The sequence below is a fragment of the Cetorhinus maximus genome, chromosome 24, assembly GCF_964194155.1.
Source record: "Cetorhinus maximus chromosome 24, sCetMax3.hap1.1, whole genome shotgun sequence".
Lineage (NCBI taxonomy): Eukaryota > Metazoa > Chordata > Chondrichthyes > Lamniformes > Cetorhinidae > Cetorhinus > Cetorhinus maximus.
Genome location: NC_135902.1, coordinates 38,877,079 through 38,893,811, shown reverse-complemented (window position 1 = coordinate 38,893,811; position 16,733 = coordinate 38,877,079). Strand labels below are relative to the sequence as shown.

Genomic DNA, 16,733 nt, shown 5'->3' with positions numbered 1-16,733 from the left:
CGCCGATGCTGCCAGACCTGCTGAGTTTTTCCAGGTAATTCTGTTTTTGTTCAGGATAGAGTCCCTGTTGCCTTCCTGCCTGTGCCTGGTTAAGTCTGGGGCAGGAAGGCTCGTGGATGGCCTAACCACGCGGATGCTAATTGAGACCCTCGAGTGGACGATTAACATCCACTTAAGGGCCTCATCCCTCCTCTGGTTTTCAGCCAGCAGCGGGCAGGGGAATTACCATGTGGACAGGCTTCCAGGGTTGGTGGTGGGGAGGGCGGGGGGGTTGGCTCCAAAGGCAGTCAATGCCTGATCAAGGGACCCAGTAGTGGGAAATGGGTTGGGGGGGTGGGTGGTGGGGGCCTGCTGAGAGCCACCCCCCCTGTCCTTTCTTCTGACCCCCCACTCCCACCATCCCCCAGCCCCCTCCCCACAACCCCAATCCTGTCCTCACTCACCTGTATCCCTGGATCCCTTGTTGATTCTAGGCTTCTGGTGGGTGCATTACCAGCAGCAGCCACTGCTTTCAGTGGCATTGATGGGCAATGGCGTACTGCTAGCCTCTGATTAACTGGCAGGACTCAGGAGCAGTTTCTCAACACCCCCGCCCTCCCAACCCATGGTCCTAAATCCCAGGAAGGCTAGATGCTGGCCAGTTAAGTGCCTGATGGGATTTTCCCAAAGGAAGTGAAGTGAGGCTCTCGCCAGTTCTCTAGCTGGCAGGTGAGACTCCTATCGCCAATATTAAATTCCCCCCATAGTCTCACTGTAAAAACGCTTGAAATAGTTACATCTATTGAATGAGATGTAACTGGGGTTTGAACCATGCAACAAGTTCATAATCTGCTACATAGTCTCACTGGCACTGAAAGAGTAATTGTATATTTGTTGAATGTCAAATTTCTCCATTATTATAAAAAATCCACTTCTTAATTTTTTGTAAAGTTTCTGACATTTTATGTTCCACCTTAAACCTATTTGTATGTGTGAATTCTTTTTGTTTATTTTTCTATCCGTAAGATTTAAAATGAAAGTGCAGGGATTTTAATGGTTTTTATTTCCTGGTTTTCTGCCTGTGAGAATATTTCAATGTGTTAGGCTGGCTGTGAAGAGAACCATGTAAGTCCAAGGAGAATTAAAGATGAGGCCAAGGATTTTAAATTTGATACATCAGGAAATGGGGAGCCAATGAAAATCAATGAGGACAGGAGTGGGCAATTGGATGTGCAGGATAGGTTACATGAAGCACCTTCCACTACGAGCTACCAAAATGTGATCTTTAATCTTATTTCCAAAATTTAAGACTCTAATCTACCCACCATTGCAGCCTAATATTGGATGCTGGCCTGTAAAGCCAGCTTGCTTTATTTGCAACAAACAGGTAATTAGGACACCACTGTAACATCTTCTTGCGGAATATGATAAGAGAATGAAAAGTACATGTAAAAATCTATTTCATGTGACTGAATAACTATGAATTCTTCTGAAAAAGGCTATTCTTAGCCTTAATCATTCAAACTATTCTGAATTTGGTATAACGCACACATGCACATTTTTTACTGCTCAATTATCTATACTCTGAGAGTTATTAACCTAGTACACAATAGGGCCTGATAATTAATCAACCTGTACCTTCAGGCATAGCAAATGTGCAGGGAATGAACACAGAAGTAACACCTGAGTAATAGAAAAGATAAAAGTAATGCAATTGCATTCAGTTCCTCTGAAGACCAAATGGGACTTATTTTTAATTCATTCAGGGGATGTGGGCTTCGCTGGCTGGGCCAGCATTTATTGTCCATCCCTAGTTGCCCTTGAGAAGGTGGTGGTGAGCTGCCTTCTTGAACCGCTGCAGCCCATGTGGTGTACAGACACCCACAGTGCTGTTAGGGAGGGAGTTCCAGGGTTTTGACCCAGCGACAGTGAAGGAACGGCGATATATTTCCAAGTCAGGATGGCGAGTGACTTGGAGGGAACCTCCAGGTGGTGGTGTTCCCGTCTATCTGCTGCCCTTGACCTCCTAGGTGGTGGGTGATATTCCAGGTTCTTAACAAAAACAACTGGACACATAGGCATCATTTTATTAGCATTTGAACTGATATAAATACACTTTCCTCCCTTGAAAGAGAATAAGCCAATTGTTAATTTGACTTGTTCATGTATGGTAACATTGGGCACATTGGGGAATAAGAAGAAAGAAAAGTGGCAATATGAATATGACAGGTAAAAGAAAGGCTGTTCTGACTGCCTAGGAACAGGGTGGAGAGAATATTTAAAATATGAGAATTCGAGGAATGTAAAACTGATTCTATTGCCATGCAACGCATGTAAACCCATCTCACCTGCTTCAAGTAAAGTATTCTTACATATAGCATACTGGAATTATCCATAATAGACACCGATGTGAATGCAAGATACGGATTCTGACTTTCTACCTATTTTATTACCATTGGCACTATTGCTAATACTAGGATGTCATGGTGCAAAAAGTATTTTCTCATGATCAATAGCACCACTAAATACAAAGGCACACTGTAACTCATAAGCACTTCCAGCAATGTAATGTATTATTACTCTAGCCTGCAGCATGAAGGAGGGGCGGCTGCAAGTAATTGCCAGTAATCTAGGAGCCAAACTGATTCCCTCAGGCCTCATGTATGTGTCATAAGTTGTTTTATTATGTAGGATTGGGGACTTCTAGCCGTTTGGGAACAGAAGTCTCTTCATCTCTAATTACTAGTTTTTCCAGTTAATTACAGAAAATATTTGGATGCACTGTTTCTAGTACCTACCACCGGCATATGCAGTGCCAGAAAAAATAGAATCCTGCTGTTGGTATCTGAAGTGCTTCACAAATAAATGCTGGTGTGTTTGTACCTCCCAATCTGCCTGAGAATTTAGATCCAGTGACAACCTTAACTAACACAGGAAGGAGATTTCTTTCTCGTCTGGTGCTGAACATCATGGCTACCATTGCGAAAAGAATAGAACCCTGATCATTCTGTAATGCTGCAGAACCTTTAATATATTATTAGTAATTATTTATGAATAGCATTATGACAAAGCGTTTCCTGATTATTTTTATTTCAAAATTACCCTTCTTTATCTCCCTTTTGTGAAATGATTTTGTGTGAACTGCAATAAAATATCCCACCCAAATGTTAACTTGCTTTCTCCTTTTTTCAATGCTTATTCATTTGTTGTACATTCCCAGCACCATACCTTGCATGGTAATAAGTGATGTATTTTTTTGTTTCCTTCACTGGCTGCAGGTAAGGTAGCTATTATTATTAAGCAACTACTCTGTATGACTGTGACAAAAAAAAAGACACAAAAAGAGCAGCTGTTCCCTCAACCCAATCCATACTAATAGGGTTCAACATACATTCATCATTAATTCAATCCCACCTGATTCATTCCTCTGCCTGTGGCCATACAATCTTCTGAGAAGCAAAAAAGAGATAGGAAAAAAAAATGTATGGCCAATTCAGGGACAAAAACAAGAAAGATTTCATTGTGAGCTGCAAAGACAAGCAAGCAAACTCCAGGAGACATGCTATCTTTTTTTGCTTTTGAAACTCATGGTATCTTCCACTCGCAGAAATGTATCTACCTGGAGAAATATGACATTCCACAAAAAAAGTTTTTCAGGGCCAGAGAGGTTGTTCATAAGTAATTCTGAACTTACTATGCCTCTTACCATAAAGAAGTTATACCTCTTTCAACACATGATAGAAATTCTTCAAGAGTATTTACAGCTAGACTAATAGCATAAAAGTGAAAGTTCATATCAATTCACATTATTTCATAAGATTTCCATCAGTGGGTACATCAACAACGGATTCTGTAGAGAAGCAGGGAATCAATGACACCTACATCTGGATTTCTGCATTTAACTGCATGTGTGCAGATGGCAGAGGTTACTGTCAGTTTCACAGTGTTATTGTTGGTGAACACTGACAATTTTGCTATCATTACAACTGCAAAATCCAGGACAATATAAACCTGCTAATATCCTGAATAAATAAACAAACGTTTAAATTATTTTTAATTTTCAAATATTTGCATTTAGACAATTTAAAAAAGTTAATTCATGGGATGTGGGCTTCGCTGGCTGGGCCAGCATTTATTGCCCATCCCTAGTTGCCCTTGACAAGGTGGTGGTAAGCTGCCTTCTTGAACTACTGCAGTCCATGTCATGTAGGCACATCCACAATGCTGTTAGGGAGGGAGTTCCAGGATTTTGACCCAGCAACAGTGAAGGAACGGCAATATATTTCCAAGTCAGGACGGTGAGTGACTTGGAGGAGAAGTTCCAACTGGTGGTGTTCCCATCTATCGACTGCCCTTGTTCTTCGAGATGGTAGCAGTCGTGGGTTTGGAAGGTGCTGTCTAAGGAGCCTTGGTGAATTGCTGCAGTGCATCTTGGAGATGGTACACACTGCTGCTACTGTGCGTCGGTGGTGGAGGGAGTGAATGTTTGTGAACGTGGCGCCAATCAAGCAGGTTGCTTTGTCCTGGACGGTGTCAAGCTTTTTGAGTGTTGTGGGAGCTGCACTCATCTAGACAAGCAGGGACTATTCCATCACACTCCTGACTTGTGCCTTGTAGATGGTGCACAGTCTTTGGGGAGTCAGGAGGTGAGTTACTCATCGCAGAATTCCTAGCTTCTGACCTGTTCTTGTAGCCAGAGTATTTATATGGCTAGTCCAGTTCAGTTTCTGGTCAATGGTAAGCCCCAGGATGTTGACAGTGGGGGATTCAGTGATGGTAATGCCATTAAATGTCAAGGGGTGATGGTTAGATTGTCTCTTGTTGGAGATGGTCATTGCCTGGCACTTGTGTGGCACAAATGTTACTTGCCAAGCCCAAGCCTGGATATTGTCCAGGTCTTGCTGCATTTGGACATGGACTGCTTCAGTATCTGAGGAGGCGTGAATGGTGCTGAACATTGTGCGAACATCCTCACATCTGAACTTATGATGGAAGGAAGGTAATTGATGAAGCAGCTGAAGTTGGGCCAAGGACACTACCCTGAGGAACCCCTGCAGTGATGTCCCGGAACTAAGATGATTGACCTCCAACAAACACAACCATCTTCCTTTGTGCTAGGTATGACTCCAATCAGCAGAGAGTTTCCCTCCTGATTCCCATTGACTACAGTTTTGCTCAGGCTCCTTGATGCCACCCTTGGTCAAATGCAGTCTTGATGTCAAGGGCAGTCACTCTCACCTCACCTCTGGAGTTCAGCTCTTTTGTCCATGTTTGTACCAAGGCTATAGTGAGGTCAGGAGCTGAGTTGCCCTGGCGGAACCCAAACTGGTTATAACCTGAGCAGGTTACTGCTAAGCAAGTATCGCTTGATACACTGTTGATGACCCCTTCCATTACTTTACTGATGATTGAGAGTAGACTGATGGGGCAGTAATTGGCTGGGTTGGACTTGTCCTGCTTTTTGTGTACAGCACATATCTGGGCAATTTTCCACATAGCCGGGTAGATGCCAGTGTTGTAACTGCACTGAAACAGCTTGGCTAGGGGCATGGCATGCTCTGGAGTACGTCTTCAGTACTATTGCTGGAATATTGTCAGAGCCCATAGTCTTTGCACTATCCAGTGCCTTCAGCTATTTCTTGATATCACGTGGAATGAATTGAATTGGCTGAAGACTGGCATCTGTGATGCTGGGAGTCTCCGAAATGGATCAGCAACTCGGCATTTCTGGCTGAAGATTGTAGCAAATGCTTCAGCCTTATATTTTGCACTGATGTGCTAGGCTCCCCCATCATTGAGGATGTGGATATTTGTGGAGCTTCCTCCTCCAGTGAGTTGTTTAATCATCTACCACCATTCACGACTAGATGTGGCAGGACTGCCGTTGGTTGTGGAATCACTTAGCTCTGTATATTGCATGCTGCTTATGCTGTTTGGCACACAAGTAGTCCTGTGTTATAGATTCACCAGGTTGACACCACATTTTTAGGTATGCCTGGTGCTGCTCCTGCACTCTTCATTGAACCAGGGTTGATCCCCTGGCTTGGTGGAAATAGTAGAATGGGAGTTATGCCAGGCCATGAGGTTACAGATTGTGTTTGATTACAATTCTGCTGCTACTGATGGGCCACAGCACCTCATGGATGTCCAGCCTTGAGTTGCTAGATCTGTTTGAAATCTATCCCATTTGGCATTGTGGTAGTGCCACACAATGGAGTGAATCCCCAATGTGAAGGTGGGACTTCGTCTCCACAACGATTGTATGGTGTTCACTCCTACCGATACCATCATGGACAGATGCATCTGCGGCAGGCAAGTTGGTGAGAATGAAGTCAAGTATGTTTTTCCCACTTATTGGTTCCCTCACCACCTGCTGCAGACCCAGTCTAGCAGCTATGTCCTTTATGTTTGGTCAGCTCGGCCAGTAGTGGTGCTACCAAGCCACTATTGGTGATACACATTGAAGTCCCCCACCCAGAGTACATGCTGCGCCCTTGCCACCCTCAGTGCTTCCTCCAAGTTGTGTTCATCAAAGTTCATCCAAGCATTGATTCATCAGCTGAGGGAGGACGGTATGTGGTAATCAACAGGAGGTTTCCTTGCCCATGTTTGGCCTGATGCCATGAGACTTCATGGGGTCCAGAGTCAATACTGAGGACTCCCAGGGCAACTCCCTCCCGACTTTATACCACTGTGCCACCACCTCTGCTGATTATGTCCTGCCTTGTCCTGTCCCTGGGATGGTGATGGTGGTTTTCTGGGACATTATCTGTAAGATATGATTCTGTGAAGATGACTGTGTCAGGCTTATGCTTGACTAGTCTGTGAGACAGCTCTCCCAATTTTGGCGCTAGTCCCCAGATGTTAGTAAGGATGACTTTGTAGGGTCAACAGGGCTGAGTTTGTCGCTGTCATTTCCAGTGCCTGGGTCAATGCCAGGAATAGCCGTCCGGTTTCATTCCTTTTTTGATGCTTTGTAGCAGTTTGATACAACTGAGTGGCTTGCTAAGCCATTTCAGAGGGCATTTAAGAGCCAACCACATTGCTGTGGGTCTGGAGTCACATGTAAGTGACTCCAGATGGGTTTTTACAACAATCAACAGTGGTTTCATTTTCCACCATCTGCCGTGGTGGGATTCAAACCTAGGTCCCCAGAGCATTACCCTGGGTCTCTGGATTACTAGTCTAGGGACGATACCATTGCGTCATTGCCTCCCACTTGCGTTAGAAATCCTTCAGCAAATTTGCTCCGTGAATTCTTTTTGAAATTCAACCATTCTTCAGGTTAGACATACAGCTATTTTGCACCAGCATTATAGCAGCAATGGGATCATCTGTTTTCTGAAGGGGGATGTTGACCAGAACACCAAGTGAACTTCCTACTCTTCAATTTTGGCATCCTTAACATCCATTAGCGCAGCCAAATGGTAAGTTTTGATTTCACATCTTGAGAACAGTAGATCCAACAGTGCAGTGCTCCTCAGTATTGTAAGTACTGACCTTATCTATCTGCTCATATCATATTGTGTGGCATGAACCCACACAAATATTTGGTTCAAAAGCTAGAGTGCTACCAATTACCATAAAGTCAACATTGAAATGTTTTCTCATGAAGGTTTCTTTAAAGTGTATTTTAACAAGTTATTTATTTACCTGAAATTACAGAGTCATAAGGAAATAAAATGAATTAATCATTGATCAATGTTTATGTATAACGCTACTTATTCTTAATATCTAATGCCCTTTGCATGTCCTTGATAACACCTAAGTCTATCAAACGTAAGCTTTATTTGCTACCTACATTGATTTCAAATTTTCGGTTAGTTGTTAATACATTGAATCCTTATTTGAACATGGCAACTGCTAGTCAGCCTGAAGCTATATTCCAATAAGGGTAGCTTTATTGCCTTGGTCTATTGACTGCAATTTACCAGCAAACATACAGCCAGACATTCTTTCCATGCAAATAAATCCATTGAGACAATCTATCAGATCATAACCTTCCTTCCTCGTCTCATGTAAAGAATTTAGTTCAAATTCTTTTTGAAATGGCAACTATTGGATTCCCTTCATCCAAGAGCTTAGATATTTACTCGAAGAATCCCAATATGTTATCGAAGCATAACCTATTACTTTTAAAACAATGTCTGTTTTGATGATAATGTACTTCAAATGTTCATTTCTACCATTCTGTGAAACCCTACTCACAAACGTTTATTTTATTTTTACAGTGAATCTTAAGCTAATTAACTTGTAATTATTGGGTTTTGAAGATTGGACCTACATTTTCTATCCTCTGGCCCTCATGCACTATCCTAATAGTTATAGAACTCTGAAAATGACCAAAGTATCACCAATTTCCTCCTCTAGTCCTTTGAAGATTCTAGGATGCACTCCATCGCACCTAGGAGATTTTAATTCTTACACTTTCTCCTTAACACTATCGTTCTTAACCTATAAATGTGACTTATCAGTCCATTCCATTTAATATTCATGAAATTTGTCTGCAGTCATCCTTTCTGTAAAGTGATATGAAGAACTGATAAATATATTTGCCCCATATTGATTATCTGCAATAGTTTTATCCAATTTAACCTTTAACCGGGATAATCTATTTTCTGATCTTCCTTTTAGTTTTAATGTAGTTGTAAAAATGCTGCCCTTTTGACTTGTCTCTTCCTTTTAATAATGTCTTTAGCTATCCTTAGTTACCTTTTGTGACAATCCCAATCCTCCCAATCTTTCCAAACATTTTAAATCATTTTCTATGTTTATTCCAACAATTTTATTGCATAAATCTGTCAGAAAAAAAGTAGGAATATGGGATTGTTTACCCTGGTCAGCATGTTCCATCATTCAATGAGGTAGATGATGGCTGATCTGTGATCTAACTCAATATAAGCACCTTTGCCCATATCACTTAATATGTTAGATTTTGTTAACCAAACTCAGGTCTAGCATCAACCACTTCTTGTGGAAGACAGTTCCAAAATTGTAGCACCCTTTGTGTGTAGAAGTGCTTCCTACATTAGAACAGTGACTATACCTTACGAGTAATTCATTGGCTGTAAAGCACTCTGAGATGTCAGTGGTTGTGAAAGGTGTTATATAAATGCAAATCTATATTTTTAAAATTTCACTCCTATATGATCTGGCTTTAATTTTTAGACTACGTCTCCTAGTCCTAGGGGAGAATCTTTGGCTCTGCGAGTGGGGTTGGGGCCCACTGCCGAGGCGTAAAATGACGCTGGGTGACGTCGGGCATGTGTCCTGACATCACCGCGCATCATTTAGATTTTCAGTTTGATGGGCGCACAGTCGACTCGGCTGCGCGCCCGCCAAACTGTCAAAGGTCTATTAAGGCCATTTAACTAACAATTACAATAATTAACAGAGCTGCCTGTCCAACCTTAAGGTTGATAGGCAGGCGAAGAGCCCAGGCGGCCTTCGCATTTTTCATGGAACCTCATCCACGGGTGGGATGAGGTTTCATGAATGATTTTAAATTTTCTCAAAAAATTTTATTGAAATTAATGGACATGTTCCAGCTCATGTGACAGTTTCAGGTGAGGGGACATGTCATAAAAAATTTTTCAACAATTTATTGAACTGCTAAACTTAAAACTAATCTCCCTGAGGCACCTCCCAACTCAGGAAACCCCAACCTCCCTGCCCGCAGAGGGAGCGCTCAGCGCTTCCGGGTGCGCGTCATGCTGAGCAGGCCTTAATTGTCCCGTCCACGTAAAATGGCAACACCGACCCGATCGGGGGCGCTAATCGGGTCCCCGCCCGCCCACGCACAACCCCACCAACGGGGGTAAAATTCTACCCCTAGTCTCCCTAATTAATGGAAATAGTTTCCCTCTATCTATCCTATCTGTTCCCCTTAATATCTTGAAAGTTTCGATCTAATGATTCCTTAAGCTTCTATTTTCCAGCGAATGCAACATTTGTCTATGTAATTGCTCTTCGTAATTCAACCCTTAAAGTCCAGGAATCATTTCTGGTAAATCTATGCTGCACTCCCTCCTTGAACAATATATATACTTCTATCTGTTCTGCCCTCCACTCTGTCACAGATCTTACCTTTTGTTCTTTTTTCCACCTTCCCCTCCTTTACTTGCTCAAAACCTATTACATTTCTAGCTTTTCCCAGTTCTGATGAAAGGTCGCAGGTCTGAAACATTAACTCTGGTTCCCTTTCTGCTGCTGCTGTCAGACCTGCTGAGTATTTCCAGCACTTTGCTTTTATCTCAGATTTTCAGCATCCACAGTATTTTGCTTTTGTGTACAGTACATGTACAGTGTCTCAAAACTGGCAACCTAGGGACCTAGTCTATGCTGGATTTGGGATCTTGCCGGTTTTTGGGTTGAGCATTGCGGGTCGGGTCGGGTTAGGTCAAGGGTCACTCAGACCACGCGGAGAGTGGGAAGAAAATCGGGAGAGAAGCTGCTAACTACTAGTCAGCATGCCAGCACACCAATGCAGCACCGAGCCCAACAAGCCAGCAACACCTGCCCCTTTACTTCCCCCCTCCTCACCGTCCAAGGGCCCAAACATTCCTTTCAAGTGAAGCAGCACTTCACTTGCACTTCCCTCAATTTAGTCTACTGCATTTGCTGCTCCCAATGCGGTCTCCTCTACATTGGAGAGACCAAATGTAGACTAGGTGACTGCTTTACGGAACACCTTCAGTCTGTCCGCAAGCATGACCCAGACCTCCCTGTCGCTTGCCATTTCAACACACCACCATGGTCTCATGCCCACATGTCCGTCCTTGGCCTGCTGCAATGTTCCAGTGAAGCTCAACGCAAACTGGAGGAACAGCACCTCATCTTCCGACTAGGCACTTAACAATCTTCCGGACTTAATATTGAGTTCAACAACTTCAGATCATGAACTCTCTCCTCCATCCCCAACCCCTTTCCAATCCCCCTTTTTCCAATAATTTATAATTTTTTAACATATTTTTCTTTCCCCACCTATTTCATTATTTTTAAATGTATTTCCATCCATTGTCTCATCTCCACCTTTTAGCCCATTTCGATCCCTTCCCCCCACCCCACCCCCACTAGGGCTATCTGCCATTTGCTTGTCCTGCTTTCTATCCTTAATGTCACCATTAGCACATTTCTTAGCTAATATCACCACCGTCAACACTCCTTTGTCCTTTAGTCTATGACATCTTTGGCAATCTCTTCTTTTCCTCCACCTACCACTGGCCCTCTATCCAGCTCTACCTGTCCCACCACCCTCAACCAGCTTATATTTCACCTCATTTCTATATTTCCTCAGTTCTGGTGAAGAGTCATACGGACTTGAAACGTTAACTGTATCCCTCTCCGCAGATGCTGTCAGACCTGCTGAGTTTTTCCAGCTATTTTTATTTTTGTTTCAGATTTCCAGCATCTGCAGTATTTTGCTTTTAGCCAGTTAATTTACTCATCTAATAATTGAAATTCATGCATGGCAGCTTAAAAAAAGGTCCAGATTTGAGACACTGTACCTGTATACCCTAAGGTGTGGTGCTCAGAATTGCTCACAGTACTGATAATCTGGCTATTGCCTATCATTACATTTGATATGGAGACTCTATAGAAAAAGATAAGGCTGATTGGCATTACAGGTGCAATTATTCATAAACAAATCAAATTACATTAATAATAGTACTGTTATAAAACCATGTTTTATATTGAAAGTGACTTTATTTATTCAGGAGGCTGAAACCCCAGGATAAGTTTAAAAAGCTGGCAATGGCCTTTTAAGTGAACTAAACAACAGCTCTTAAGATGGCCGAACATTTATATAACTTCACCTTGCAAATTTCAAAGTCTCAGAAAGAAGCTGTGCTGTCTGGAAATAGGCCACTAGACATAATCAATATAAGCCAAAGTAAATAACTCATCCCCTGAACCATTCACAGATCACAGACATCATCTGTTATTCAAATTGGTGCGGACCAAATAAACTCAATCTCTTTCGACAATGGACCCTGGCTGAGAAGGGGGCTCCACCAGCCATGTAATCTAATCATTATGAACAATGGGCCTGCAATGAGGGTTCCCCAGATTGCTGTGACTATATTTGGTAACTGCTCAGTTTGTGAATGGAGGTCATGTGATAGTCAGTTAACTCTTTGTTTAAGAGCTTAAAGAAACTGCTAGTCAGAGACCAGAAAGACCTCGAGTGGGTAACAGCAAGAAGAGGATAATTTCCATCCATTGTTTTATCTCTACCTTTTAGCCTATTTCGATCCCTTCTCTTCACCCCACCCCACCCCCACTAGGGCCATCTGTACCTTGCTTGTCCTGCTTTCTACCCTTAATTAGCACATTCCTTAGATAATATCACCACCTTCAACACCTCTTTGTCCTTTTGTCTATGACACCTTTTGGTTATCTCCACCTATCACTGGCCCTCTATCCAGCTCTACCTGTCCCACCCCCCCTTAAACCAGTTTATATTTCACCTCTTTTCTATTTTTACTTAGTTCTGTTGAACAGTCATACGGACTCGAAACGTTTTACTGTGTTCCTCTCCGCAGATGCTGCCAGACCTGCTGAGTTTTTCCAGGTATTTTTATATTTGTAGAGGATTTCCTCTCTCTCTCTCTCTCTCCAACCATTCTGCAAGCTTGTGTTCTGCCTGCACCTGAACAGCTAAACACCACAGGCAGCATCTTCACCTTAAACCAAACAGCTGTTGACTCCAGAGGAAAAGCCGGAGATCATTCATCAAGTCTTTAAATCGTCTTGAGGCAGAATCCAGGAAAATCACCGAACACGGCCTAAACCAATTCAAGGCATCGATCTATAGGACCTGCATATGATCGGACCTGCGTTTTGGACACTCTGAAACAATTTGACCTACCTTGTATCTTACTCTTGGATGCATGGGTGAGTATGAGTTGGAGTTTTTTTTTATTGGCCTGGATCTTCCGCGGGAAAGGCAATCGCCGTCAAACTGCCGCTTCCCTTGAACTCCTCCATGCCTAGACCCTGCTCCACATCTCTTGCCAGGTCTTCTGACCAGGCCTCTCCAGCAATGCAGACTGCAACACCCCTCAGGCAGGTGAGGTGGCAGGTGAGAAAGATGGCAGGTGGCTGAGGTGGTAGATGGGTAGGGTAGCAGATGGGTAGTTGGCAGGTGGGTAAGAGTGGCAGGTGGGTGAGGTGTTAGGTAGGTATGGTAGGTGGGTAGGGTGGCATCTGGGTAAGGTGGCAGGCCAATAGGGTGGCAAGTGGGTTAGGTGGTAGGTGGGTCAGAGGTAATCAGATTGGAGGCTAGTCAGGTCAAATCAGTGAGTTGTCAGGGGGTGGGGGTAGTTAAGTCTGGTTGTGGGGCTCGTCAGGCGGGCAGTTGGGTCGGGTCGAGTTGGAGGGTAGTCAGAGGGTCAGTGGGGTAGTCAGGTGGTCTAGGAGTGTAATCGGGTTGGGTCGGGTCGGTAGCGGGGTAGTGAGGGATTTAGTGGGAATCGGAGAAATCAGCGTAAGTGACTGGGGTGGGGGAGTGGGTGGGTAAGTTCTGTGGTTACCCAGGCATTAAAGTAGGATTTTTCAGTCTAATATTTCCTGAGTAACTATCCAGGTAAAATTCCATGGAACTGTCCAAAGTCTCCGACTCTTACTTAGAGTTGGAGACATTCATGGAGAGTCCTGGGGAGCAGGGGAATTGCCCATTGGAAGTTCAAACTTCCCAGGAAATTCCCACAGTGGGTCAGGACTTCAGAGAGGTCCTGACACGTATCTTTAGTCTTACGCCTGGTCTCTGATGATCCGGAGACCGGAAGATCTGGGCTATTATTTTTTTATAGATCTGGTGTTAAGTACAACAAATATTTTTCATTCATTCATGGGATGTGGGCATGGCTGGCTAGGCCAGCGTTTAATGCCCGTCTATATTTGCCCCTCTGGTGAGCTGCCTTTTTGAACCGCTGAGATCCATGTGGTGTAGGTACACCCACAGTGCTGTTAGGAGGGCAGTTCCAGGATTTTGACCCAGTGACAGTGAAGGAACGGCGATATATTTCCAAGTCAGAGAGGTGTGTGGTTTGGAGGCAAAATTCCAGATGGTGGTATTCCCATGTGTCCACTGCCCTTGTCCTTCTCGATGGTAACTGTTGTGTGTTTGGATAGTGCTGTCTAAGGAGCCTTGGTGAGTTCCTGCAGTGAATCTTGTACATGGTATACACTGCTGCTATTGTGCATCAGTGATGGAGGGAGTGAATGTTTGGGGATGGGGTGCCAATGAAGTGGGCTGCTTTGTTCTGGATGGTGTCAAGTTTCTTGAGTGTTGTTGGAGCTGCACTCATCCAGGCAAGTGGAAAGTATTCCATCACACGCATGACTTGTGCCTTGTAAATGGTGGGCAGGCTTTGCGGTGTTACTTTGAGTTACTTGCCACACGATTTCTAACCTCTGATCTGCTCTTGTAGCTACAGCATTTATATGGCTAGTCCAGTTCAGCTTCTGGTCAATGGTAACCCCCAGGATGTTGATAATGGGGGATTCAGCAATGGTAATGACATTGAATGTCATGGGGCAATGGTTAGATTCTATCTTGTTTGAGATGGTTATTTCCTGGCACTTGTGTGGCGTAATTGTTACTTGACACTTGTCAGCCCAAGCCTGTTTATTGTCCAGGTCTTACTACATTTGGACAAGGACTGCTTCAGTATCTGAAGAGTCACAAATGGTGCTGAATATTGTGCAGTCAATAGTGAACATCCCCACTTCTGACCTTATGATGGAAGGAACGTCATTGATGAAGCAGCTGAAGATGATTGGGCCTAGGACATGACCTTGAAGAACTCCTGCAGTGATGTCCCGGAACTGAGAGGATTGACCTTCAACAACCACAACTGTCATCCTTTGTGCTAGGTATGACTCCAACCAGTGGAGAGTTTTCCCCCTGATTCCCATTGACTCCAGTTTTGCTAGGGCTCCTTGATGCCACACTCGGTCAAATGCAGCCTTGATATCATGGACAATCACTCTCGCCTCACCTCTGGAGTTCAGCTCTTTTGCCTTTGTTTGAACCAAGGCTGTAATGACGCCAGGAGCTGAATGACCCTGGTGGAACCCAAACTGAGCATCAGTGAGCAGGCTATTGCTAAGCAAGTGCCGCTTGATGGCACTGTTTGATGACCCCTCCATCATTTTACTGATGATTGAGAGCAGACTGATGGGGTGGTAATTGTACAGATTGGATTTTATCCTCCTTTTGTGTACAGGACATACCTGAGCAATTTTGCACATTTTCAGGTAGATGCCAGTTGTACTGGAACAGCTTGCCTAATGGCGCGGCTCGCTCCGGAGCACAGGTCTTCAATACCATTGCTAGAACATTGTCAGGGCCCATAGTCTTTGCACTATCCAGTGCCTTCAGTCATTCCTTGATATCATGTGGAGTGAATTGAATTGCCTGAAGACTGGCATCTGTGATGCTGGGGACCCCTGCAGGGCATCCACTCGGCACATCTGGCTGAAGATTATAGCAAATGCAAATATTTTGCACTGATGTGCTGGGCTCCCCCATCATTGAGGATGGTGATTTTTGTGGAGCCTCCTCCTACAGTGAGTTGTTTAATCATCGACCACCATTCACGACTGGATGTGGTAGGACTGCAGACCTTCGATCTGATCCGTGGGATGTTGAATCACTTAACTTTGTCTATTGCGTGCTGCTTATGCTGTCTGGCATGCAAGAGGTCTGTGTTATAGTTTCATCAGGTTGACACCTCATTTTTAGGTATGCCTGGTGCTGATTCTGGCATGCCCTCCTGCACCCTTCATTGAACCAGGGTTGATCCCTGGCTTGATGGAAATGGTAGAGTGGGGGTTATGACGGACCATGAAGTTACAGATTGTAGTTGAGTACAATTCTGCTGCTGCCAATAGCCCACAGCGCCACATGCTTGCCTAGTCTTGGGCTGCTACATTTGTTTGAAATCTATCCCATTTTGCATGGTGGTAGTGCCACACAACATGATGGAGAGCATCCTCAGTGTGAAGATTTCCTTTTTTCTTTCCTTTCCTATTTCCTTTTCTTTTCAAACTTACATGAAAACCTGACCTGTGTGTGTCTTTTACAGTCACAGCACTTACACAGTTAAACACTCTCTGAATTGGTAAACAAATTCTTTTAAAAACACCTGTTGCAGTCAACCGAGATGTGGAAAGGGAGGGGAGCCATTCTATCACTCCTCATCTGGCCATAACACTATCCTCAGAAGAAATTGGACTACATAAAACATAAATTTTAAAGTGTAAATCAATGAGTCACTTATGCTCTTCTAGCAACTTGCTTAAAACCGAATCATCATAAATTAATCTTGACAGAAAATCAAGCAGGCAACAGTGGAATGCTGGTAAACAACTCAATTAAAGAAAAATGACCATGAATTGCTCTTGAAGCAGTTTAATGCATTGGCATGAATAATGAAATCCCAGTAAACTGCTGAAGTGATTGAACAGATTAAATTCCTTTCTGGCAAGTAGATTCTATACAATGATCGAAAAGGAAATGTCTATAATAGCTTGTTTTAAACATCATCTAAAATGATCATAGTTCAATCGAACAACACGTGTTTAATGAAAAATATATTTTACTAACCTGCAGATGGGAATACCTTGGCATTTGCTGCTTCCTTTAACCTCAGAGAGAGCAACATTTCAGTTTCTTAGTGAAGGTAGAAGACACATTAGATGGAAAGTAGATAAACCGGTTTGCTAAGAACACGTCAAGAAACCCA

The 16,733-nt window shown here is 43.5% G+C and overlaps 1 protein-coding gene across 4 annotated transcripts in view; it reads right to left on the bottom strand.

Moving 5' to 3' along the window:
- card14 (caspase recruitment domain family, member 14) overlaps nt 1-16,733 on the bottom strand; it is a 107,457-nt gene that overhangs the window by 77,654 nt on the left and 13,070 nt on the right. The window contains exon 3 of one of the 4 annotated variants that reach the window (XM_078571058.1): nt 16,595-16,710. The exons of the other annotated variants lie outside the window; for them this stretch is intronic. The gene's annotated coding sequence lies outside the window, so the exon portion shown is untranslated. The remainder of the gene's footprint in view (nt 1-16,594; nt 16,711-16,733) is intronic. 4 annotated transcript variants of the gene reach the window in all.